General features: G+C 45.0%; 2 long non-coding RNA genes across 2 annotated transcripts in view; both read right to left on the bottom strand.

Annotated features, from left to right (window-relative positions):
* Positions 1-8,131: 8,131 nt before the first annotated feature.
* The window catches only part of LOC135976039 (uncharacterized), a 35,554-nt gene continuing 17,507 nt past the window's right edge, over positions 8,132-26,178 (bottom strand). Inside the window, exon 3 of the long non-coding RNA XR_010593274.1 lies at positions 8,132-10,209. This is a non-coding gene — a long non-coding RNA (uncharacterized LOC135976039). The remainder of the gene's footprint in view (positions 10,210-26,178) is intronic.
* Positions 15,261-26,040, bottom strand: LOC122174678 (uncharacterized). Its single transcript, XR_010593282.1, has 3 exons — positions 25,957-26,040; positions 22,957-23,142; positions 15,261-17,510 (listed from the first exon to the last, which is right to left on the bottom strand). It is a non-coding gene; the product is annotated as an uncharacterized LOC122174678 (long non-coding RNA).

The following is a 26,178-nucleotide window of genomic DNA, read 5'->3' as shown; positions in this document are numbered from 1 at the left end:
TATTCACTTTAATTTAAGGTTTCGCGTGCCGGTAATACATTTTAATGTTTTTTTTAGAAGGGGTCTCTCTCTAAGTCTATATTATATAACTAAACTATTGTTGTATGTAAAGTAAACAAGGTTTTCAAAATGTTTAAGAAGCTTCATTTAAAATTAAATTAAAATGCTGATCTTACACCACCAGCCTGCTCAGCCCGCTGGGTGGGGGGTTCAGGGCAGAGGGCTGGGGTGTGTGGGGGTTCAGGGCAGAGGGCTGGGTGTATGTGGAGATGCACCACGTTGTGCGAAGAAGCGGGGGAGGAGGGAAGCTTGACTGCCGCAGGACCAAGCTTCTGCCTCCTGCCCTCGCAGGGGAGAGCGGTGGGTGGGGGGGCTGAGTGCAGCGGGGGGCCGGGACTCCCCCCCCACCGCTCTCCCCTGTGGGGGCAGGAGGCAGAAGCTTGATCCTGTGGCAGCCAAGCTTCCCCCTCCCCCCATTTCTTCCCACAGCATGGTGCATTCCGGCCCCTCCGCCCCCTCCTCTCACCAGGCAGGCAGCGTGCCACTCAAAATCGGCTCATGGCACGCATGCCGTAGGTTGCCGACCCCGGTCCAGTTAGTAGTAGTACTTTTGACAACAATATAGACAGCTGCTAGTGAAGCTTGTCAGCATGTTTGGGAGGACAGAAAGGAGGCAAGCTAAGGCTCTCATTTTAAGCACTGAAAGGAGGGGGCCTTTTGATTCAGTGTTGTTCAAGTCAAATTTAGGATTGCATTACTGACGTTAAGAGAACGTAACGAGGCAGGAGGCTGAAACATTGTTCTTCAGCAGATTGTGACCTTTCACGAGGCAGTCATTCTCCAAGAGCACTGTCCTGCTCCCACTGAAATCACTAGGTGCTTTACCAGGGATTTTACTGGGAGCAGAATTACGGTTTACATTCATCAGGGTTTTTTAAAATTTACCGATCAGAACATTCCCCCACTCTCTGCCTTCCTAGTGAAAGAGAAGGGGAAAAAATGCTAAGTAAACAAAGTGAGGGCTGGAGATCATGTGAATGTTGGTTTCCACAGCAGACACATTTTCTCTCTCATGAGTGTAAAGATCCAATTCTGTCTTTTTCTATGGTAAGTGACAAAAACTAGGTTAATGCAGAATTAAGGTTTCCTGATGACAGCTCGTGCTCTTCCAGAATGTTGAGTTCAGCAAAACTCAAACTTCAGAAAACCAGGAAATCAAGTGTTAAGGTACATACCCATGTAAGCCCCAAGAGCAGACACTAGGTACTGGGAATTATCCACATGCAGCTGCATTCCATGTGTGAGTTGTAGCTGTATTGAATGGCAGAGGTAATAGATGGGGCAGGTTGACAGAGGTGTGTTTGTGAGCTGAGGAGATGGGGATTGGTTTGAGGAGCATCACAGAGCTGTGACTGTGATATTAGAACAGGATTTGTGCCCACCCTGTGAATACAGGAAAGGGGAGCATGTGTACCTTGAGGATGTAGTCTGCATCATTTTATTGCAAAATTGTGTAGGTTGTTTCAGTAGCAAGGCACTAGAAAGGTCTTGACATGGGAATTGTCAGTAGGGAGGTGAAATATGAGAGCAGTCTGTGGGTTTACTGATGGGCTAAGTTCCCTCTAAGCTGTGCAGCCATGCAGCAGGCTATCAAGGCACCTCTCCCCCAGCCCCGGAGCTGCCGCAACCAGTGAGAGAGGGCTGGGGGGAATCCACTCTCCCTGCCGCAGCCCCAGGGCAGCCTGCACCCCAAACTCCTTATCCCCGGCCTGCACCCCAAAGCCCGCACCCCCTGCCAGAGCCCTTACGCCCCTGCATCCCAACCTTCTGCCCTAGCTCTGAGCCCTCTCCTGCATCCCAAACCCCTCAGCCCCACCCCTGCCACTCATCACCTTCATATTGCTGTACATAACAAAATTCATTCTGCACATGGATGTAAAAAATTAGTGGGAACATTGCTGATGGGTAAGGGAAAGTGCAGGTTTAGATGGTATCCTGAGAACGTGAAGTGGTTGTTAAATTTCACAAATGTGGTATTCTGCCAGAAGAGCAAGGCAAGTGTAGGGCCGATGCACATAGAATCATAGAATATCAGGGTTGGAAGGGACCTCAGGAGGTCATCTAGTCCAACCCCCTGCTCAAAGCAGGACCAATCCCCAACTAAATCATCCTAGCCAGGCTTTGTCAAGCCTGACCTTAAAAACCTCTAAGGAAGGGGATTCCACCACCTCCCTAGGTAACCCATTCCAGTGCTTCACCACCCTCCTAGTGAAAATTTTTTCCCTAATATCCAACCTAAACCTCCCCCACTGCAACTTGAGACCATTACTCCTTGGGTACATCTACACTACCCGCCGGATCGGTGGGTAGCGATCGATCTATCGGGGATCGATTTATTGCGTGTAGTGTAGACACAATAAATCGATCCCCGATCGCTCTCCTGTCGACTGCTGAACTCCAGCTCAGCTACAGGCGGAAGCAAAGTCAATGGGGGAGCGGCAGCCGTCGATCCCGTGCCGCAAGGACGTGAAGTGATTCTAAGTCGATCTAAGATACACAACTTCAGCTATGAGAATAGCATAGCTGAAGTCGACGTATCTTAGATCGATTCTCTCCCACCCACCCCCCCCCAGTGTAGACCAGGCCCTTGTTCTATCATCTGGTACCAGTGAGAACAGTCTAGATTCATCCTCTTTGGAACCCCCTTTCAGGTAGTTGAAAGCAGCTATCAAATTCCCCCTCATTCTTCTCTTCTGCAGACTAAACAATCCCAGTTCCCTCGGCCTCTCCATAAGTCATGTGCTCCAGCCCCCTAATCATTTTTGTTGCCCTCTGCTGGACTCTTTCCAATTTTTCCACATCCTCCTTGTAGTGTGGAGCCCAAAACTGGACACAGTACTCCAGATGAGGCCTCACCACGTCCCTTAGTCTGCTGGCAGTGCCCCTACTTATACAGCCCAAAATGCCGTTAGCCTTCTTGGCAACAAGGGCACACTGTTGACTCATATCCAGCTTCTCATCCACTGTCACCCCTAGGTCCTTTTCTGCAGAACTGCTGTCTAGCCAGTCGGTCCCTAGTCTGTAGCAGTGCATGGATTCTTCTGTCCTAAGTGCAGGACTCTGCACTTGTCCTTGTTGAACCTCATCAGATTTCTTTTGGCCCAATCCTCTAATTTGTCTAGGTCCCTCTGTATCCCTACCCTCCAGCGTATCTACCACGCCTCCCAGTTTAGTGTCATGTGCAAATTTGCGGAGGGTGCAGTTCACGCCATCCTCCAGATCATTAATGAAGATATTGAACAAAACCGGCCCCAGGACCAACCCTTGGGGCACTCGGCTTGATACTGGCTGCCAACTAGATATGGAGCCATTGATCGTTACCAGTTGAGTCGACGATCTAGACAGCTTTCTATCCACTTTATAGTCCATTCATCCAGCCCATACTTCTTTAACTTGCTGGCAAGAATACTGTGGGAGACGGTATCAAAAGCTTTGCTAAAGTCAAGGAATAAGCCATCCACGGCTTTCCCCTCATCCACAGAGCCAATTATCTCATCATAGAAGGCAATTAGGTTAGTCAGGCATGACTTGCCCTTGGTGAATCCATGCTGACTGTTCCTGATCACTTTCCTCTCCTCTAAGTGCATCAGAATTGGTTCCTTGAGGACCTGCTCCATGATTTTTCTAGGGACTGAGGTGAGGCTGACTGGCCTGTAGTTCCCCGGATCCTCCTCCTCCCCTTTTTTAAAGATGGGCACTACATTTGCCTTTTTCCAGTCATCCAGGACCTCCCCCAATCGCCATGAGTTTTCAAAGATCATGGCCAATGGCTCTGCAATCACATCCGCTAACTCCTTTAGCACCCTCGAATGCAGCGCATCTGGCCCCGTGGACTTGTGCTCGTCCAGCTTTTCTAAATAGTCCCGAACCACTTCTTTCTCCACAGAGGGCTGGTCACCTCTTCCCCATGCTGTGCTGACCAGTGCAGTAGTCTGGGAGCTGACCTTGTTCGTGAAGACAGAGGCAAAAAAAGCATTGAGTACATTAGCTTTTTCCACATGCTCTGTCACTAGGTTGCCTCCCTCATTCAGTAAGGGGCCCACACTTTCCTTGACTTCCTTCTTGTTGCTAACATACCTGAAGAAACCCTTCTTGTTACTCTTAACATCTCTTGGTAGCTGCAACTCCAAGTGTGATTTGGCCTTCCTTATTTCACTCCTGCATGCCTGAGCAATATTTTTATACTCCTCCCTGGTCATTTGTCCAATCTTCCACTTTTTTTAAGCTTCTTTTTTGTGTTTAAGATCAGCAGGGATTTCACTGTTAAGCCAAGCTGGTCGCTTGCCATATTTACTATTCTTTCTACACAGCGGGACGGTTTGTTCCTGCAACCTCAATAAGGATTCTTTAAAATATAGCTCCTTTCCTTGACAGTGAAAAGGCAGAGTGCAAGTAAGGGTTTTATGGGTATCACTCAAAGAGGGAAAAGGTAAGGTTACATGGGCGTATACCTTAACTCTGTCTTTCCTAGTTTTCCCTCATTTGAATTTTGCTGAAGTTGACGTTCTGGAAGAACATGAGCTGTCATCAGGAAATCTTAATACTCCATTACTGAAGCCATTTAATTTCCTTTTTTAACAGAAAGAAAACTTCTTAGTAGGAATTAGTGGTGGTTGTGGCATCATTTGTAGATAGCATACAGGCCAAGAGGACAACTGATTCTGACCCTACCCCCTTCCTCATCTTCCCCACCACTATTCAGCCCCACCAAGTATCCCTGTTCCTTCCAGACCAGCTGCCCCCCACCACTCTATTTTGTGCAGGTTTCACCCCACCCCAGATGTGCGAGCATGTCCCTCGTGTGTCTATGTGGCAGTGTATCCAGGTTTCCAATGGGACCCATCCTTGGAATCTGACTTCCCCTGTGGATGACATGAGAATCCAAAGGCTCTTGTAAGAGTCATCACAATTTTCTGAAAAGAAGCTGTATTCTGTGCACTGTTTGGCCAGCTGGGTTTCCCCTCACATATCCCACCACCCCCGAGTGCATTTTGGGGTAATTGAGACACACAGCTTTACCCATTTATCTGCAGCATATGAGGCTTAGAGAGGTGTGAAGTGGCCCATTCATCTTAATGAGATGTTCTCAGATGAAAGGTAATATCTAAGAAAGATGAATACAACTGAATCAATAACTCTGAGACCTGTGAATATTTTTCTGTGTGTTCCCATCCCCCCCCCCCCTTCGCAATGTGGGAGAGTTTCTGATATGTGTCAGGCATGCCTGTTCTAAGCTCCCCACCCAGAGGGGCAGGGCTCAGATGGGGGGGTAGTGAGATGGGCTTAGGCCCCACCTCCCTAGAGGAACGAGGCACCCCAGATCCATGAGGAGGTAGAGGCTGAGGCTCAGAGCTCCCAGTAAGGCAAGTCCCCCACCCCCCCGCCCCCGAACCTGGCTTGCACACATGGATGCAGGGAGTGAGGCTAAGACATCCCTGGGGGTCAAGACAAGGTCCCAGCTTACAGGGTAAGAAGAGGATCTCAGACCCCCCCGCCCAAGGCAAGCCCCTCCCCCAAAACCTGGCTCACATGAAGGGCCCATGGAAGGGGGTCAGACTCCCCACTGATGGGCAGGGGCCCCCAGATCCTAGAAGAGAGAGAGAGAGAGAGAGAGACACACACACACACACACACCCCCGCTGAGAGGCAAGGCCCCCATATCTCAACTCACATGAGGGACAGGGAGAAGGGCCCAGACTTTCCCAGATCCTGGCACACATGCAGAAAGGGAGAATATGGGGCTGATAGGTGCCCCTGCCCTTCACCCACATGTCCCGTTCCCAGTCCCCATTTAGCCCCCTATCTCGACGCAGCCCCAAATCCCTCAGACCTATTCCCCCCCCACTCCTTCACCCCCTCAAATGCCCCTCCCCTGCCAGCAAACATTTGCATGTCTATTTTTTTAATAACAAATACTTTGATTGCGCCCTCCCCCTGCCAAAAAAAAAAAAAAAAGCACCACCCTTGACAGAGAGAGATTTTAGCCATATGCCTTTCAACCTTTTCCAGATTTCTGTGCAACAAGGACCTTGAACTGAAATTGGATGAATGGGTCAGGTTCAAAGGACCACTGCTTATCCCTTCTGCTTCTTGGGGCCGGGGTCAGGGTCGGGCTCTGTCTAGCATGGGAAATGGATGGGGATCTGTGTGGATTCTTGGTTGCCAAGACTCTGCTCCCTGCCCATCTTGCTCCCCAAGGAACAGAGACCTGTCTTTTTCCTCTGCCAGACAATGCCCCTCTTGACCCCAGCCCTTCCCCTCTGCCTGGCAGGGAGCCAGTACTCATGGGGTGCAGCCTACAGCTCCCCACTTCTTGCAGCATGCCCATTGGCCTCCTCAGTGAGCCTGCATAGAGGAAGGTAACTGCCAGTTAGTGGCTGCCGCAGTCAAAGAGCGAGACAGGCGAGGAACCTAGTCCCAGTAGCCGCACAGAGCTCCATCCACTTTCCCTGCCAGACAGAACCCCCTCCTGATCCTGTCCCTGGGTCTACTTCCTCTGCAAAAATTGCTGGGTCCCAAAAAATCCCAAATTCAGGTGATAATCAGTGAAACTCAAATACTGGCTTTTTCAAAACCCGGCAATATTTTTGGAGAAAAACAATAAACATGGAAAATGAAGGGCCTTAGTTATGCATTTGGTCAGACTAGACTATCGCAATAGTCCCTTCTGGCCTTCGAAATGAGGTTTTGGAAAATAAACTGGTACCTGGATGGATTGATATGAAAATCTGATAGTACTTTAGGAATAAAAGATGGATGCAGTCTCAGTTACTCAATCCGTATGAAAAACTGTGTGTGGAAGATTTATCATTAGGGCTTGTAATTTGCTTATTCTACTAAATGATGTAATTGCCACCAGGAATGCTACCTCCACTGACAGTAGATCAATTGGACAATTTGCTAGAGGTTCAAAAGGCGGGGTGGGGAGGGAAGTCCCTAAGCAAAGAAAGCACTAAATTTAAGTCCCATGTTGGAGTGATCTTTGTCACAGGAGGAAAAACATGGACAAGCTCTTTCATAATTCATGAAATGATGAGAGAAAATGATGAGAGAAAATCCTCCCTTTACTGGAGGCTAGAATGCAGATATCACTACCAAATGGACTTTGAAAAGATACAGTTAAAAGGTAATCTATTAGTATTGGAATAGAACACTGACATGAAGCGTAACTTTTAGACTTTGCCCATACAGAAAAACGTTTTCATTAGGCAGTGTACGTAACCTAATGGATAACTTTCTACTCTAAAGAAGAATGCTCTGCACCAATGAAGAATACTCTGTCTGTTGAGGATATCCAGATATAATCTAGGCTATAAAATGCAGAGAGGTTGGGTGAGGGTGAAGAATCAGATCATGACTCTGTAATAACATGGCTTCCTGAATGGGGAGTGGGATAAATTGATGAATTGACAGTAGCATCGGATCTGAGACCCAAAACTGGTGTGGCCAAGCAGAAGCCATCATATAAATCAAAGCTTTTCTTATTTTCTGTAACACTTTTGAAATCAGTGGAAATGGAGGGAAAACATACATCAAATGGTGGGACCAGTAAATTATGCATACATCTGCTAGAGATCCCGGATTCCTTCCTGCTTGAGAGCGAAATATCAGACATTTCCTGTTCTGAACTGATGAAAATAAGTCTATTTAGGAATTCCCTACTCTTGAAAAAATCGGTTTAGTATTGAATTTTTTAAATTCCCATTTGTGGGATGAGTATATTTTCCTGCATATTGAGTCTGTGAAACCATCTTTCTCCCCTGGAAGATGAAGAGTTGTCAGATTGTTGTTTTTTGAATGCACCATTCCCAAAGTTTTTTGGCTTCTTGGCAAAAAGGCCTGATCTTGCGCCTCCCTGTCCATGTAAGTAATAGGCTGTTGTGGAACTGTCCGTAAGAACATCAATTGAAGAATTCTTTATAGGTAGAAATGCTTTCCAAGCTAATCTCACTGCCCTTAGTTCTAGTACATTTAGTGAATCATGGATTCTGGATGGGACCAGAGCCCATGAATGTGAATATGATCTGTATGTGTGTTATGCTCATACAAAGCACACGGGATCTTTATAAAGGAAGGTAAATACACAGCATTTATTGAGAATACCACAGTTAGCATATGCTTTTTAGACACACACACACACACTCTCTTTCTCTCTCTCTCCTGCAGTGATGTTTATAGTTACCAGTCCAGAGTCTGGATCAATCTAGTGGTCAGCCAGATTGGTCGCATAAGGGAGCGGGGTTCTATCGGTCGCAATCCGATGCTCCTGGAGTGTGGCAAGACGAACCCAAAGTCCTATGGCAAAGCACCCTGTTCTTATAGGTTTTCTTCTCTGTTGAAGCCTATGGATTTTGCTGTGTCACTTTGTGACCAGTTACTTCTTAATTGGTGTAAACATTTCAATACACCTCCGAGAGGGTCATCCTGTCCTTTGTTCCAATTTAATTAATTGTCTTTAGGGGTGCCAGCCTTTACCTCACGGTCGTCAATCTGCCCTTCATTATGGATGCGTGTTGATGATTCTTTGATGTCCTTTACGTTTCTTCACTTCTTCTTCTTCCTTGACTCTGGCTATAACAATGGCCTTCACACCTTATCTTTTTCTAATGCACACATTCCTCATTCACACAAACAGATTGAGAATACAAACAGTAGTATTTTATATTGAGCAAAAGGGCATTGCAAATTAAACCTGTCTAAGTTTTACAATCAATAACCAAGCCAATTTACATTGAGACCCAGGCCTTCAATGTTCCTCTAAGCTACTTAACATAGACACAATAGAGAATCCTGTCTCTTACTTCCTAATTTGTAATACATATAGGAAACCATAGTAGCTTTATAACTTATTCTAAAACAAAAGGATGACCATAATTAGTCATAAGGATTGTTCTGGTCTGTCATTCCTTTCTGCTATTCAAAAGGGGGGTGGCTGACAAGATGGAATCAAATCATACATTAATTTTCATAGTACATTATAATATCCAGCTCCTACATCCTCCTTTTGACACTAAGATTATTAATCGCCAGTGTCACTTCTATTACGAAAATACTGGGAGGTGATTTGGGCCTGTGGCTTTCGCTTTGCATGCATTTGTTTTATTCAACAGCACATTCCAAACATTTCAATTAAACACATACAATTTAAAACCAAAAACAATTAGGGTTAGTAACATTAGTATGCCAGTAGTTGTGGGAGACCATTCAGAAAATATGTCATACCAATGGTAAGCTGTTATGTTTTTCTGCAGTGGCAATGCTTAACATGTTTCCATTTGCATGTATAATATGAATGGTTCAGTTTCCCACATTGCCTTTGTTTTTTCTTGGAACTATGTTACCTTTTTTACCTTTTAACAGATGATTGGTAACTTTCTGCTGTTCAATGCCAAGATTGAGAGAGAACTCAGCTAAATCAGTGCTTACAGCGAGCTGAGTCTTTTTTGGTTGTGGCAAATAGTAAATGTGATTATTGGTAAACACAGTACTTACATTACATTTACATTTGTTTACTGGTGGGTTGCTAACACTTTTATCCTTTCAAAACATTTTCCAAGAATTAACACATACACACTGCCCATTATACAGTACTTTGGTCTTATTATTCATTTTATTCCATATATAGGATTTTAGTGAAATGTCTTTACTACAGGGCTTTGGAGCAACAGGCATGGATAAGCATACCCACTTTTGAGGAGTCCACTCAGTACAACCTCTGTGTCCAATAGTTTTTTTTCCCCTCCCTAGCCCACTGGCTCGAGGCCTGAGGCAGCCAGAATTATTCCATGTGCAATATGGGGAGTGGACTAACTTTCCATATCTTTGCTTCCAGAGCCTGTTGGTGTGCAATCTTAACATTTTTTTCACTTAACAAATTTAGTTTTTTACTGTACTGGAGACATACTGCATTCATTTTTATTGATAGGTATTAAACAATGATTTTTTTTTTTTTTTTTTTTTTTTTGCTTTAACAAGTGTATTAAAACCTTTGTGTTTCCTGATATTACCCAAAACAGTTTGTGTTCCAAGGTGGACAAAGCAAGTATCTGCATTTCAGTACATTCCATAGCTATAGCAGTATGGTTTTTTCACTTTTATTTGTTTCTGTATTAGGTTGTTCTGTAGCTGGGATCAGCTTTTTCTGATTTTCTGAAAGACAAAAATAACATTTTTCTACCCCTTTTGAGGTGGTATTGATTATTGCTTAAAATATTCCTTCCTTTCACAAATACCCTTGCTGATTGCAGGTAAAACAAGAGGAATTACCTCCATATTTTCCTGTGTTTTTGTTTTATAGGCAGGCCAGGTTTCAATGGCTTCTATCTTTTAAGGGCTATGGGGAAATTATCTCACTGTTCAGTTTTTAAATCCATGAGGTGGTGTACCTCAGTTTCTCCTCTACAGCAGACCAAGTTTACAGTGTCTTTCCTGCTGTGTTAAGCTTTAAATTTGTTCACAAGTAATAGCTGAGAAGCATCATTACCATAAAGGATTTTTTAAAAAATCATACACACTATACATTGTTTACGGGGTACTTATTAACATTACATTTATTTCAATTAAAGGTATCTTGTTATACCGTGCCTTTTATTTAGACAATTTGTTTGCTGACCAGATATGTTTTTTATCTGCAACTTCTTTGTGCTGGTAGTTTTCTTCTTCCTTTATCAGTTAGGTAATTTGCATTAACACAGGCTTGGCTTTTGGATTCAAAGCCATCAGCAGCTCAGAGACTACATAATTAACTTTTACCAGAGTTTTGATTACTTTTAACTCTTGCTTCCAAAACACAGAGATTTGAAAAAGAAAACACAATCTATTGTGGCTCCTTTGGAGCCCTAATAGGATTTTAATTAAGTAGCATGTTTTGTTTACATTTCTTTTACCCCCTCTATAATAATACACTGCACATATTTGCACATTCCTTCTAAACTTTAACTTTGAAAACATTAGCCATATTAATTTTTACATAAGGTGTAACTGTTTCTTTTGTTCTTTCAGAGTTTTCATGTACCCTTATCAAAGTGACAGTCTGATTACACAGAACCATCTCAAGGCTCAGAGTTTTTAACATTGCTTCTTTTTGTTTTGTGCACCTCACCCCTGCTGTTGCTTCAGAGGGGCACTGTTGTTGTTGTTTTTTAATTTCTTATAATTTCTTATTCTTTTACTACAGCTCTCATCTGCTATTTTGTTACAAAAAAACAAGCAACCAAACAAAAATAATTCAGAATCTTTCCCTATTCTTCCGATTTTGACTGCCCTGCTGCAGCCATGACTTGGTCTTTATTGAAAAACATTTTAAATTTTGTAAAGAATCAAGCTACCCCTTAAGGGTTAAATACCAAATCGCAAAGCCAACCAACACTGATTACCTGTGTCTGGCAAAAAGGTCTGTCAGTTTTGCAACTTTGAATTAAAGAGTCAAATGGATTTTTAGTGGAATTAAAAACAAAACAAAACCAATTTATCTTAAACCTACAAAACAGGAGTTTTACAAACCAGGTATGTTGATTTAGGTTCTTAGAACCGCACATATTTTATAGATACATACACATTTTCTTTTTCTTAACATCCCTTCTACACTGCTCTGTTTTTACATAGCTGTACATAGATTACATTCCCTTTATATATATTTGGGTTAGTTAAGTTTTAATAGAACCCCTTTATGTTCTTTTAGCAAATTTGACTTAATTGTCCATAGTCAAATGATTTCAATCAGATTGTCTTTTTACCTGGATTATTTACAGACATTTCTTTGGGAAAAGGGCCCATTTTTCCTTCAGAATGGCTGCAAAGAAACCAAGAATTTTTTTTCTTTTTTACATGGTCCTTTTCAACATTTTCACAAAGTTTAACTGCATAATTCTCTCCAGCCTCTATAGAGTTAACTTTTCACTCTCTTTCCTTAAGTCACTTGTTTATTTCCCAAAATGACACCTTTATCAACTTAGATTTTACCATTCCAAGTATTGTACCAGCATCTGAATTCCCCATGCCTGTACTTACTTACTCTTTTCTGCCACTATGCCCTTAGGGCTTCCAACCTGTTTTCCAGTTTCTCTATTTGTTGCTTGCCTGCTTGTCTGGGCCCGATCCTGCTTTTTCCAATAAACAGTTCCTTTCCATGGGCACAAGCCTTGTTCCACTACCAATTTAGCAAGGGAGGGTGGGCTTTCCAACTAGCCCCCACCCTTCCTGGTCCCGTTCCTTAAACATTTTCTTCAAAATTGTGAAATTACCACAATATTACTTACAAAAAATACTACACTGCCCAAACTCCTTTATCCTTCAGAGTCTGGTTTAACAGAACAAGATCTGTATCTTATGTTTGCCCGTGCCAGTGCCGGGGCTTACAAATTCCTTTCTTTACCCTGTTGCCCGTGCCAGTGCCGGGATTTATGATTTTAACCCACTCTGGGCCAGAGGGAGAGACGCTAAGCTTCCCTCTGTATTGCTCGGCCTTCTACCACCGAGGGTTCATACACCAAAAATAAAAACCCCTCCCAGGGGCAGAGCAAGAAACCCTAAGTTCTCCCCTTATGCTCAGTCATGCTACGGCCAAGGATGTATGCACCTATAGTTATATTTCTAGTTTTCCCCAACAGACGGGTCGGAGCGAGAACTCTAATGCTCCCCCTATTGCCCGGCACCTCTACGACCGGGGGTATACCCACCTCCAATTATTTCTCCCCAGCAGTCTGGGGTGGAGAGAGGGATGCTAAACCTCTCTCCTGTCTTAGCCCTGCTACGACCAAGAGTGTGTATACCTTTAATCATAACAAATTCTCAATTCATAAAATACCAACAGTGAATACAATATTAACCACACCTAGTTCCCTTTTTACTGCCCAGTATCTCTATGACCGGGGGTGTGCACACCTGAATGATCGATCACTTAGCAGTATTGTCAATAATTACAGCGCATATATTCTTCCCCCTTTCGCAATTCTCCACCAAAAATGTTATGCTCATACAAAGCACACGGGATCTTTATAGAGGAAGGTAAATACACAGCATTTATTGAGAATATCACAGTTAGCATATGCTTTTTACACACACACACACACACACACACACACACACACACACACACACCCACCCACCCACCCACCCACCCCCTGCAGTGATGTTTATAGTACCAGTCCAGAGTCTGTTTCTGCTTCTCTGTTGAAGCCTATGGATTTTGCTGTGTCACTTTGTGACAGGTTACTTCTTAATTGGTGTAAACATTCCAATACACCTCCGAGAGGGTCATCCTGTCCTGTTCCAATTTAATCAATTGTCTTTAGGGATGCCAGCCTTTACCTCAGGGTCGTCAATCTGCCCTTCATTATGGATGCGTGTTGATGATTCTTTGATGTCCTTTAAGTTTCTTCAAGTTTCTTCCTTGACTGGCTATAACAATGGCCTTCACACCTTATCTTTTTCTAATGCATACATTCCTCATTCACACAAACAGATGGAGAATACAAACAGTAGTATTTTATATTGAGCAAAAGGGCATTGCAAATTAAACCTGTCTAAGTTTTACAATCAATAACCAAGCCAATTTACATTGAGACCCAGGCCTTCAATGTTCCTCTAATCTACTTAACATAGACACAATAGACTAGAGAATCCTGTCTCTTACTTCCTAATTTGTAATACATATAGGAAACCATAGTAGCTTTATAACTTATTCTAAAACAAAAGGATGACCATAATTAGTCATAAGGATTGTTCTGGTCTGTCATTCCTTTCTGCTATTCAAAAGGGGTGGCTGACAGGATGAAATTAAATCATACATTAATTCTCATAGTACATTATAAAATCCAGCTCCTACATGTGCTCCCTAGCCCATATTAGATGCATCTGTTATCAAAGTTTTGGATGAAGTGGGAATTTCCACACGTACGTTTCCCTCCGTCATCCACCATTCCACTGATGATAGAATTTGATCTGGACTCAGCACTTTCATTGATATATCATGGATTGTTGGTCTCTAAACAGACTTGATCCATGCTTTAAACAGTCTGAGAGGTAACCTGGCGAGTGGGGTTACAAATGCGCATGAAGCCATATGGCCTATAAGTTTGAGGCATATCCTTGGTGTCATTTGATGGTAAGTACTGAAGTGGAGAATCAGATTTTTGTATTTGAAATCTGTCTGGTGGGATGAATGCGCTCACTCCTCGTGAGTCTAGGAGAGCTCTGATGAATTCTGTGGATTGTGATGGAATCAGGTTCAAACTTTAAGTTGAAACCAGAGATGAAAACAAATTAATCATTTTCTTTGCTGCCCCTATGACCTGCATTAGTGACCTCCCCTGCACAAGCCCTTTCTCTAGGTAAGGGTAAATATGCAACCCTTGTCTGCATGGATGGGCTGCAATTACTGATAGGCAGTCTGTAAACACCCTTAGTACTGATGAAATTCTGGAGATAGTACTGTGAATCAATGATGACTCCCCAGGGCCATAGAACTTTGTGCCAGGTGTATTGACACATGAAAATAAGCATCCTGTAATTGAGGGTAATGAACCAATCCATGGGATCCACTGCAGGGATAACTGGAGTGAGAGTTACCACATGGACCTTGGCATATCGAATGAATTTATTGAGGTTCCTGAGATCAGACGCAAACCACCTTTCTTTTTCAGTGTAAGTAAATAGGGTTGCGGGGCGTATATGTAGAGCAGTCTGTATATGTACATAGGGAGGTCCCTTGTATCCACCTGAGAGATCTTGATGTAACTTTCATGGGGGTAACTGCAATCCGCTCCTGAAGGTTTCTAGGGAAGGCAGCCTTATTTCTTTCTCCGTGGTAGGACACTTTCCCATGGCACTCCACAATGAGTTAGGTTTGCACCACTCTATTAAACAGGCTAGTGGCATACAGGCTTGGGCAGCTTCAGGACACCAGTGACAGCTGTGCTCTGTGCCTTTGCAACCTTCAGGAATGAGATATTAGCTAAAATCACCACTGCGTGTGGGAAAAAGTGCCAATATTCAGTGCCATTTTCCTATACTCGTGCCCATAGTTTCACATACACTGATCTTTGAGAACCACAGCTGGAGTATGTGTGGCCAAATGCACTATATTAGTGCACTGAAATGGACAGAAACTTTCCAATTTTAAAGTTTTGTTCCATTAAGTTATATGTTTGTATTGTATTGCCTTGCACATTTCTGCATTGTTTTTGCCACTCAAATGTCTGTTTTTTTAAAATAAAATCTTTATTAGTTCACAACACATATTGCAGAATGCATAGGTGGTACACTGGTAAGTGTACAGCACCACTGAACTCATAGGTTCAAGAAAACACTCAGTCATATGGATAAATGTACAGCAAGCACCAAATAATTCGTAGGTTCAGGAAAACACACACTGTAATATCTATAAATATGCAGCAAGCACTACACAATTCCGATAAGCACCCAAAGCTTCAGGGCCAGAGAACAGTCCAGTGCAAGTCACTATTGGGGCTGGCCACTCAAGTGCTCTTTCAAAGCCTCTCTCATATGCCAGGTTTCAGAGTAGCAGCCGTGTTAGTCTGTATCCGCAAAAAGAACAGGAGTTCTTGTGGCACCTTAGAGACTAACAAATGTATTTGAGCATAAGCTTTCATGGGCTAAAACCCACTTCATTGGATGCATACAGTGGAAAATGCAGTAGGAAGAGAACATGTTACACAGAGAACATGAAACAATGGGTGTTACCATACACACTATAACGAGAGTGATCAGTTAAGGTGAGCTATTACCAGCAGGAGAGAAAAAAAAACTTTTTGTAGTGGTAATCAAAATGGCCCATTTCCAGCAGTTGACAAGAAGGTGTGAGGAACCGTAGGGGGGAAAAATAAACATGGGGAAATAGTTTTACTTTGTGTAATGACCCATCCACTCCCAGTCTTTGTTCAAGCCTAATTTAATGGTGTCCAATTTGCAAATTAATTCCAATTCAGCAGTCTCTCATTGGAGTCTGTTTTTGAAGCTTTTTTGTTGTAATATTGCGACTTTTAGGTCTGTAATCGAGTGACCAGGGAGGCTGAAATGTTCTCCAACTGGTTTTTGAATGTTATAATTCTTGATGTCTGATTTGTGTCCATTTATTCTTTTACGTAGAGACTGTCCGGTTTGGCCAATGTACATGGCAGAGGGGCATTGCTGACACATGATGGCACATATCAAATTGGTAGATGTGCAGGTGAACGAGCCTCTGATAGTGTGGCTGATGTGATTAGGTCTTATTATGGTGTCCCCTGAATAGATATGTGGACAGAGTTGGCAACGGGCTTTGTTGCAAGGATAGGTTCCTGGGTTAGTGTTTTTGTTGTGTGGTGTGTGGTTCCTGGTGAGTATTTGCTTCAGGTTTGGGGGCTGTCTGTAAGCAAGGACTGGCCTGTCTCCACAGATCTGTGAGAGTGATGGATCGTCCTTCAGGATAGGTTGTAGATCCTGGAGAGGTTTTAGTTGAGGTCTGAAGGTGACGGCAAGCAACAAGGACACTCAGAAGACTGAAAACTCCAACAGAGGAGGCGGGCCCAGGTTTCAAGGGTGAAACCTATGTATTATGAACTGCAATATCCAGTGGGGTGAGGAAAAACTGCTTAACCTAGATGTTGCCCAGTCTAATAGGGTTGAGAGTTTATTTTATTTTGGTAACCACTCTGACTTTTTGTCTATCACTTACAATTACTTAAAATCTGTCTTCTGTAGTCAATAAACTTGTTTCACTGTTTATCTTTACCAGTGAGTTTGCCTGAAGTGTTTTGTAAAGCTGAGCAGATTTACCAAGACTGGTGTATATCCACATTCCATTGATGAAGTGGTGAACCAATTAATAAACTTGCACTGCTCATCTTGAGCAGTGCAAGACGGTATATTCCTGAGGTACAAGACTGGATGCTGAGGGGATCTGACTGGTGCCTTTCTCTGTGTGATTCATGAGTGGCTCTGGGAGCATTCATGCAATCTGGCTGGGTGTGGGGCTCCAAATGCAGTTGTGCTGAGTGATAACAGTGCCCGAAGGGGTTTGCTGTTTGTCACTAGCAAAGCGTTGTGAGAGACAGCCCAGGCTGGAGAGTTAAGGGGGCGCAGAGGTCCCATAGTCCCAGGCTGCACCCCGGGGATCCCGTCACACCCCATTCCTGCAAGTCCATCCACTATTTCCTGCACATTGCTGAGGGTCATGGTCCTGAATAGCAGGAGATGATTAATTGCCCTGCACGCTTGCGTGACAACGCCCCCCCATTGATTTTCCAACTCCATAATGATTTCCCACTGACCGGTAGGAATCCACCATTGCAAATTTCCACAGTACGACCATCCCTCGCTTCTCAACTGTCAGTGCAGCTCTCATTCTGGTATACATAACGCTGGTGTGTTGCGGCAAGCTTGGCACACAGATCCAGGAACGTGGCCTTTCACAGTCAAAAGTTCTGCAGCCACCACTCGTCATCCCAAACCTGCATTGTGCAATGCCACAAGTCAGTGCTCATCTCTCAAGCCCAGAAGCACCGCTCCACTATCTGCAGCTGCTCTGTGAATGCCACCAACAACCATTAATTCATTTAAGCTACACCTCAGCAATCCAAAGAAATCATCATGCCCCCTTTTGTTTCGGTTCTTCTTGCAGCTCTGCAAATACCAGACGATAGTTCGTCCTGTGTTTGTAACATGGATTAACTACAGCAACAGAAAAACCCCTTCCATCATTGTACAAGTGCTACAGTGGGGACAAGCCCTCAGTAACAAGATTACTACAGCAGGACATTATGTTGTTCCAACTCATTGCCTAATATGGTTAGAAGGAACTGAGTCGCAGTTAGGGTTACGGTGCCCTTTATGCCCTTGGAGGAGAGAGGGCAAATTGTGAGAGCATGCAGGGCTCATGCATGACCCCTGTTGGACATGGCTAGTGAAAATGTTCCAAACTCCTGTGCTGGAACAGATGGACATGGACACCATAAGTGGGATCCACATTTGCAGTAGCTTGATGAAGAACTTTGGTTATAACAGCTTTTGGTAATGTTTGGAAATGTAAATCCTGCATGAAAAGTAAATACTTGACTGCAGACGACATAAAATCTCCATCAGACCCAGTTTCCTGGAGATCTGTGTCAAAGCTTCTAAATTTCTTGTGAAGAGAAGAAGGGAGCTATTGTTCTATTTCCAGCTCCAACCACAGAAATCCTACCATTTGCTTTGGTCTAGCTTATTTGAAAAAAACTCATATGCCACAGTAACACACATCACTTTAGAAAATGTATTCTATTGCTCCCAAACCCTACTGCCAAATCAGCCATGCTGCCTGGGACCCAACCAAGGCTTTAGGCTGGTGGTTAATGTCCCATCTACACCAGGATCTCCACTAAGGGGGACTGCAGTTCCCTCTCTTCTGCTTTTAACAGCAGAGCAGCTCCCATTCCTTAACCTCTATAGCTGTCAAGAAAACCTTTGGCCAAAAAAGTTGCCATAGGAGAGAACAGGTTACGCTTGAAATACAAGGTAAAGGAACTAGGGGACAGGGAACAGAGGCTGCCCTGAAGGTGGCCACTATCGGTATCTTGGCCTGACTGATGTAGAGAAAATAACTTTTAACCACCTTGCAATGCAAGAAAAGCTGGATAGGGAAAACTGAAGCAAATGTCAGTGGTAATATGTACTCTTCTAGACAGCTTTTGACTAACTATCACCTGAGGAAAACTTTTGGGAGCTAGATCCAATTAGCTATAACACCTAAGGCTACATCTACACTACAGGGGGGAGTCGATTTAAGATACGCAAATTCAGCTACGTGAATAGCGTAGCTGAATTCGACGTATCGCAGCCGACTTACCCCGCTGTGAGGACGGTGGCAAAATCGACCTCTGCGGCTTCCTGTCGACGGCGCTTACTCCCACCTCCGCTGGTGGAATAAGAGTGTCGATTCGGGGATCGATTGTCGCATCCCGATGGGACGTGATAAATCGATCCCCGAGAGGTCGATTTCTACCCGCCGATTCAGGCGGGTAGTGTAGACCTAGCCTCAGTCTCTAGTGATATTGTATTGAAGCATATAAAACACAACACAAAACAGGCAGGCTAAGCAAAACCAGAATGATAGGAGGTAGGTCTGCTGCCTAGGCTTCCTGAAAATCTGGAATTTTTAATGCTTACATAGTGAAAGTTAAGCCTCCTGGAGTCAAGCTAGGTTAAACAAAAAAAAACAAAAAACTTAATTCATAGTTCTGTGAATGCTAATCTACACCATTAAAACAGACAGCACTGTCCCACACCCACTCAATTAAAACAAAATGAGAGAACCTTTTTTCTGAGATACACATCCTTTGGATCTCTGGGTCCATTTGGGTTTGACTTGCTTTGTTTGTATTGGGAGCTGATTGTCTGTCTGAGTCTAAGCTCTGAACATGCTGCCAGTGCACAATAAACTATCATAACCCAGAGACTATACTACAAGTTCATAGTGCCGGTTTTGGCACTGTTTCCACTTCATGTCATACTACACTTGTGTGTTTCTCTCAGAAGCCTGTACCACTGTTGTCTCCCACTGTAGGCTTTGGCTTAGCACGCCTCACCTCTATCCATAACGAGGACTGTCATCATTCCAGGCTGATCCGGCATGCTCCTTGATTTTCCACTCACCCTAGGTATCAACACCTTCTGACAGACCATCACATGCTAAAGAGCACCTACTTGTGGAGGGTCTCATTTATTAACAAAAGGCATTGCAGAACATATAACGTTCACCCCAACATCTCAGATTGGTGACTGGATGATTCTTAGTCCATCTGTCCCCACCTAAGTCCAGCATTCACCTCTACCTAAGCTCTTCCCTAGGGGTTCTCTCGGTTCTGGTCTCTGCCCCTGGTGGTAGGCCTCCTGCTCCTATTGGAATAAGATCCTTCTCTGGAGTCAGGTGTTCAGGAAGGTCTGCCCATTGTGACTCTTCTCCAGGGACAACAGGTGATCCTTGCCAGACCCGGCCTTTTTGGGTGCCTTCTGACAGTGGCTCTCTGTCTAGGAGGCTCTCCTCCCTTGGAGCACCTCTTACAGGCGCCCCATTCTGATGGGTTCCCCAGAGAGCTCACCCTATAGAACACTCTGACTCACTCAGGCGTCTCCTGGGAGCTCCTCTTCCACAGGAGCTTCCTGTCTCCTGTTGAAGTTTTCCTCTAACTGAGCTTGGATAACCTTTGTTAGGCCCGGTTCTTTACTACTCAGCCACCTGGGGCAGTCAACTACGATAGGTGGGGCCTTCATAAAGCAGACTGGGCCCTAACCCCTGTAAAGGGCAGCTGCTCCATGACAAGGATAAAACCATGTTAGCTGGTCTGTGTTTAAAGATAGTTCAGGTGAGGCAGAAGCCTAGCTCAGATGATTGTACAAGTAGGGTATAACGATGCAGGAAAGGCAGAAGAAACTGCCCAGAAATACCCACTCAAGCAAAGCCAACAGACAAGAAAGAGGGCTTCCAGACATAGTTATTGTGCATGTTGTGTCCTAAGTTCCTCGTCTCAGAGAGACCAGCTGCCAGAGTAGTATGAGCACACCTAGCATCTATACATGTATTTTGTCTGATACAGGGATCAGGTTCCTTGGAAACTTTAAGACCGGATAATTCAGAGAGGCCATTTGGAATCTTTCTAGTCTGAGCACTGAACACTCTCCAGGCGATGGTGGTTTGAAGTTTTCCTCTCACCACCCTACTTTTTGGATAAGTCCAAATGCATAGGGTCCGTGTTAGCATCATTCTTCAGCTGCAGCATGGGGTTGGGAATTTAGGCAGTGGATGGCATTTTGCCACCTCTGTGGACCTAGTGGCTTGGAACATGCTGCTTCTTTGGTGAGGGAGCCTGGTGGTCAGTTTTATAGACACTTCCACTCACAACATACCAGTAGGAATATTGACTATAGATTTGTTTCCTCATGAAATTGTTCCAAAGAGTATGGGTCTTTTGGGGTGGGAAGTGGGACTCATCAGTTTAGCGCAGTGGTGCCCAAACTTTTCCTATTGTGCCTCCTGTGACACTGTATGGAATATAGATGACCATTTATAATACTATTGATACCAATATTACAAAATTGCAATGAAACTTACAAGATATGCCATATAAGTTATCCGTGGGAAAGTTATGATTTGCTAAGTATGATAATCTTGTTTATATGTATGTATCATCTTTGTAGTGTGAGTTATACATGTGTGATATATATGTACCTCAAACTTGTGCTGTGTTTCTGGGTTACACCCCCCCCCCAGACGGATTAGGGCAATCAGCTGTACAATTAACCCATTGAGAGAAGCCAGGGGCTATGCCTATGAGTCAGCAGGACATGTAGGGACAGGCCTGTAGACAGGGGACTCCAAGAGCTTTTCCATGCCCATGCGCTGTGAGTTTGTGTTTGGGACAAAGGACATACAAACCACATGGCAAGGATATAAAAAGGCAGCTGCATCTTCTCCATTTTGTCTTCAAACATCCTTTTCACCTCTGGAGTAACTTCTCTATAAACTGAAGCTTTGAACAAAGGACTGCTAGAACCATCCAAGCTTTGGATGTGTTCCAGAGGGACTTTACAACCCAGCAAACTCACCAATTCTGCTAAGAACCTGAAATATGGACTCTGAAGTCATATGTATGTAATGTATCTGAGTGCTTTTCCATTTAACAACACTTGTTCTTTTCTAACCTTTAGTTTTAGATACTAAAGGATTGACTGGCAGCATGGTATTTTGGGTAAGATCCAAACTAGTATTGATCTGGTAATGTGGCTGGCCCTTTGGGGATCAGAAGAACATTTTGTATAGTGACTAAAGATTTTAATAACTTCTCACTTTACTGGACCTATTTGCTGATTGGGAGCCTGAGACTGGAATGCAATAAAGGGGGCTGTGTGATTTCTTTTTCTTGGCTTCATGATAACCAGTGTGGGGGATCAGGAGCACAGTTTGTGACTGGTTGGTGAATCTAACTACAGGGTTAACCGCTAGTTTTGGGAGAATCTGCTCTCCTTTTTGCAGCCTGCCCTGTCCATGGCATTTTCAGTGTGGTCTACCCTAGGCACCTCCGGTCACACCCCCACTTACCAGTAATGGAATCTGTCTGCGCTCCTGCTCCATTACTGCACAATCAGCTCAGCAGAGAAGCTTGGGATGAAGGCAATGCTGGGGATGAGGGCGGAGAGGAGATGAGGGCAGAGCTGGCCTGGGGGGCGGAGCAGGGGGCAGAGCTGGGACCAGGAGTGGGAGGGGAGCCAGGAGCGGAGCCATGGCCAGGAGCGAAGTCGCAGCTGGGAGCAAGGGGCGGAAGCCAGGCCAGGGGCAGGACCATAGCTGCAGCCAGGAGCAGGGGCAGAGTGGGGCTGGGTGGCATTCCATCCCCATGGGGGGCGGCCCGGGCCCTCCCATGCACCCCCCCCAAACTTTCCTCTGGGAACCCCCACAGTTTGGGGACCATTTGTTAAGAGAGATCTTCCTAGGTACTAACTATAGCAACATTTTCCAAGGCTGCAATATTCTGGGACTCCTGGGTATGTGTTTGTTGCAATGATGCTGCACTGGTTTGACGATAAAACAGTGGCTTGACAACAAAACTCTCAATCTATATGGCCCCCTCCCTCTATAAAATGAGAATAATAAGAAATATTGCAAAACAATGTTCACAAAGCTCTTGGAGTCCCTGATGGAAGGGATAGTAGAAATAAAGTGGTGTGTTGTTTACCTGGCTAAACACTTCCGGCCCCCAGCCCAATAAAAAGTGCCAGGTCTTCCTCCCATATAATGTCAGTAAGGGGATGGAAGAAGTTTTATAAACTGCCAAACCTTCCCACCTTTAGAAGGGGTATGCAAATATGTCTTAGGCCCCTCGTATCTTATTTTGTACAGGCCCACAAAATCTAGGCCATCCCTACCTGCAGCATTTGCTTTATCCATTTTTTCCTGCATCTGTGTGGTTGAGATTAGCCTTAGAGAAGATAACTATCTTCAGGGTTAGCTCTGGTTCCTTCATCCCATGCTTTAAGCTTGACCCTTTTCTGTTCAATGGAGGTTCCTTTGGCTGAAGAATTTCAGTTCTGACACTATTCCAGTACATCCATCTAGGGTTAAGGAGGAGAAAAGAAGCATAGTCTACTGCATGTGGAGTTGCTTACTGGCAATTTGTGGAATTTCTCCTCTTCTTACTTTCCTTGCTTTCAGTGGAGTTCTGCTGCTTGGGAAATATTATTGTAGACGGAAAGGGCCATATATGACTTGGGTGCTTTCAATTTGTTTTTGCCTCCTTGCTTCCATGTAGGTGGAATCGTCATGATTAGGGCAGTAGTGAGGTCTCACAATGGGACCTGATCCTCTTGAATCAGGAAAAGGGATTGCCAGCACTGCCCAGCAATGGAAGAACTTTTTCCCCCCTCAGTGAAGTTGTTAACAAAGGAGAAGTGGGGTCAATGCAGGAGAGCAACCTAGTCCATGATTGTTCTCCCTCATTCAAAGACCTTTCGCAGTGCATCAGGTTGCAGCCTCTCTTCTGGCTATGCCAGAACCTCTTATTGAGGTTGTGGCTATATTTCTGCCCATACCTCCTGATTTACGCAGATCCCGTCTGTTGCCCCACCAAGATGTGAGGCCTCCTTATCAAATTCCTCCTGGTACCGGCCAAGATGGTCATCCATCACATCAGGAGGAGGACACTGGATAGGGGGTGCTCTGCAACCGTGGGGCCTACTTCCGATTCCTTGTTAAGTCACATGTCTGAGCTGAGTTCCTCTGGGCAGGGGCAGTGGAGCGTTCCCAAAAGTGGGGGGGCCAGGGCCCCCTGCCCCCGAGGCCCCTCCTTTTCCCCCAAGGCCTCACCCCTGCCCAAGCCAGAAGCCAAAGTGGGGCCAGGGAGTCCAGCCCCACCCTCCCCCAGCCCTCTTCTCGTGTCCCTGACCCCCGGGAGGCCCAGGCTCCCCACAGCTGCCGGCGTGGCTCTTACCCCGACCCAGCTCAGCCCAAGGGATGGAGCCTGGAGCCACAGTGCGGCCATGGTAAGAGCCACACGGGCAGCAGTGAGGATGGGTGGGGTCCCGTGGCAAAAAGTGGACGGGCCCTTATCCCCTCTGTTCCAGTGCCCCTGCCTCTGGGTGGTGTCCACTGACTCCTTAGTCCTCTTTCAGAAGCAGTAAGTGTAGTCGGGGGGTTCTCTGTTCAGTGTCCCCTTCTGGTTACCTGAATTTCACCCTATGACCTTATCCCTGGTTTTTCATTTGGTGTCCCCAGGATTTACTTTGTGGCCTGGGTTCTGTGGCACCTCCCCCTTTGTTGAGGGGAAGGACTTTAGCTAATGGTAGGGCTGGGGCTCCCGGGGCAACCACAATAGGTACTCTAGGGAAATTTGCAAAGAATTTCTCACTGTTAGTAACGCCAGTTCAGCTCACAGACAAGGACAAAGTGTACGTGACCCCCAATGAATCTCAATCCTGGCATGGAGCCTTCACAGCTAATATTCTGAGGATTAGAGGGTTAAATCTTCATGCCCAGTTCAGTACTTAGCCTCTCTTCTGAAACTACCATAAAGAATGGCCAGCACTGATAGTTTTCAAATGTAAAACCCCACTATCAACTCTGTAGGCAGTGTGGCCCAGCAAACCAAACTGCCTTTTTACTGATCTGTAGAGATTTAAACCAGTGATCTGGAGGTGGAAGGCTCTGCATCTCTTACCAAATGCCTGCAGTATCCCTGCCCTCCTATAAAATATTAATAGGCAATGGAAAGATTAGAAAACCAAGAATAAGAAATTCTGGGGGTAGGGTGTGGTGGGGAAAACAAGTTGCATTATGTGACAAACTTGAATGGAACCGAACAGAGTATAGGACAAAATATATCTAAGATGTGCATGCCCTTTCAGCTAAGATCAAGAGTGGAATTGATTTAATATTCTGATTATGCCCTGCTTTAGCAGAGGAATGGACTAGATCAGCGGTTCTCAACTGGGGGTCTGTAGCCGCCTGAGGGTCTGTGAGCCCCTTCAGGGGGGCCGTGGAGCCCCGCGGCTGAAACCCAGTGCCCCGAGCCTCAATGTTAAAGCCGGGAGCGGCGCGGGGCTGAAGCCGGCAAACCTCCTCCCCACAAGCCAGGAGCTGCAGGGGGCTGAAGCAGGGAGCCCCAGCGCCCCCACCCTCTGCTGAAGCTGGGAACTGCACTGCAACTCTGGGAGCCCCCCCACCCACCAATACATAGCCCTTAGCTACCTCCTGCCTGCACCCTGAGCTACTCCCCTCACTTTACACAGCCCCTAGCTACCCCCTCCTTGCACCCTGAGCAGTTTTCAAACTCTTTGAACTGAGTCTCCCTCCCCCCACCCCCTTAAATTATATTTTTTGGTTGCGTCCCCCCACAGCTCAGACAGGCTGGGTAGCCTGCTAAGTAAGTCAGGGGGTGGAGGTGCCTCTCCCTCCCTGGACCCTGCTGTGCAGAGGTGGCTCTACCCCCCCCAGCCCTTGCCCCCCCCCAAAATAGAAGTAAAATTATGCCTATGCCCAAGAGTCCCCCGCCCAGCCCGGAGCCCCCACCCCTACCAGGCCCTGGCGTTTTTATAGCATGTTGAGGGGGTGCCTCAGCAAGAAAAAGGTTGAGAACCTCTGGACTAGATGATCCAAAAGACATATTTTTAACTTCTATGATCCTATTTTGCATGGTTTTTAAAGCTTTTTTGTTTGCCACGAGATGGCACTGTTGCCGGCTAACAAATTTCTCTGCTGATAAGCTCCATGCTCTGTAGCAGACTAACTCTGGTTCTACAACAAAGACCTCCTGAATGTTTTTTAAAACATATTTTCCCCTAAAGGAGTCACTTGGCAACAGCAGCACAATGCTCTTCTCTAGTAACTATGAAGTCTCACAATTTGTAACCTCTTTCTCCCCTTCTCCTCACCTCTTTCCTTTAGTACTGTCCTTTCCCTCAGAAGTTTTATTTCTTGCCTTTTCTTCAGTTGCTCCCTGGCCACCTCTATTTCATAAGTCTTGCAACAATACTTCCAATCTGATGAAACCTGCTTAGAGCAAGATTTGGGCCTCATGGGCTACGAGTGGGGGAATCCCCTTGTGATTTCTCTATTTCAGAGTAAGTGGAAAGAATTTATTCTTAGAACAAAAA

Source organism: Chrysemys picta, chromosome 1 (genome assembly GCF_011386835.1).
Source record: "Chrysemys picta bellii isolate R12L10 chromosome 1, ASM1138683v2, whole genome shotgun sequence".
In the NCBI taxonomy this organism is placed as follows: Eukaryota; Metazoa; Chordata; order Testudines; family Emydidae; genus Chrysemys; species Chrysemys picta.
This window is presented reverse-complemented; position numbering and strand designations above follow the sequence as displayed.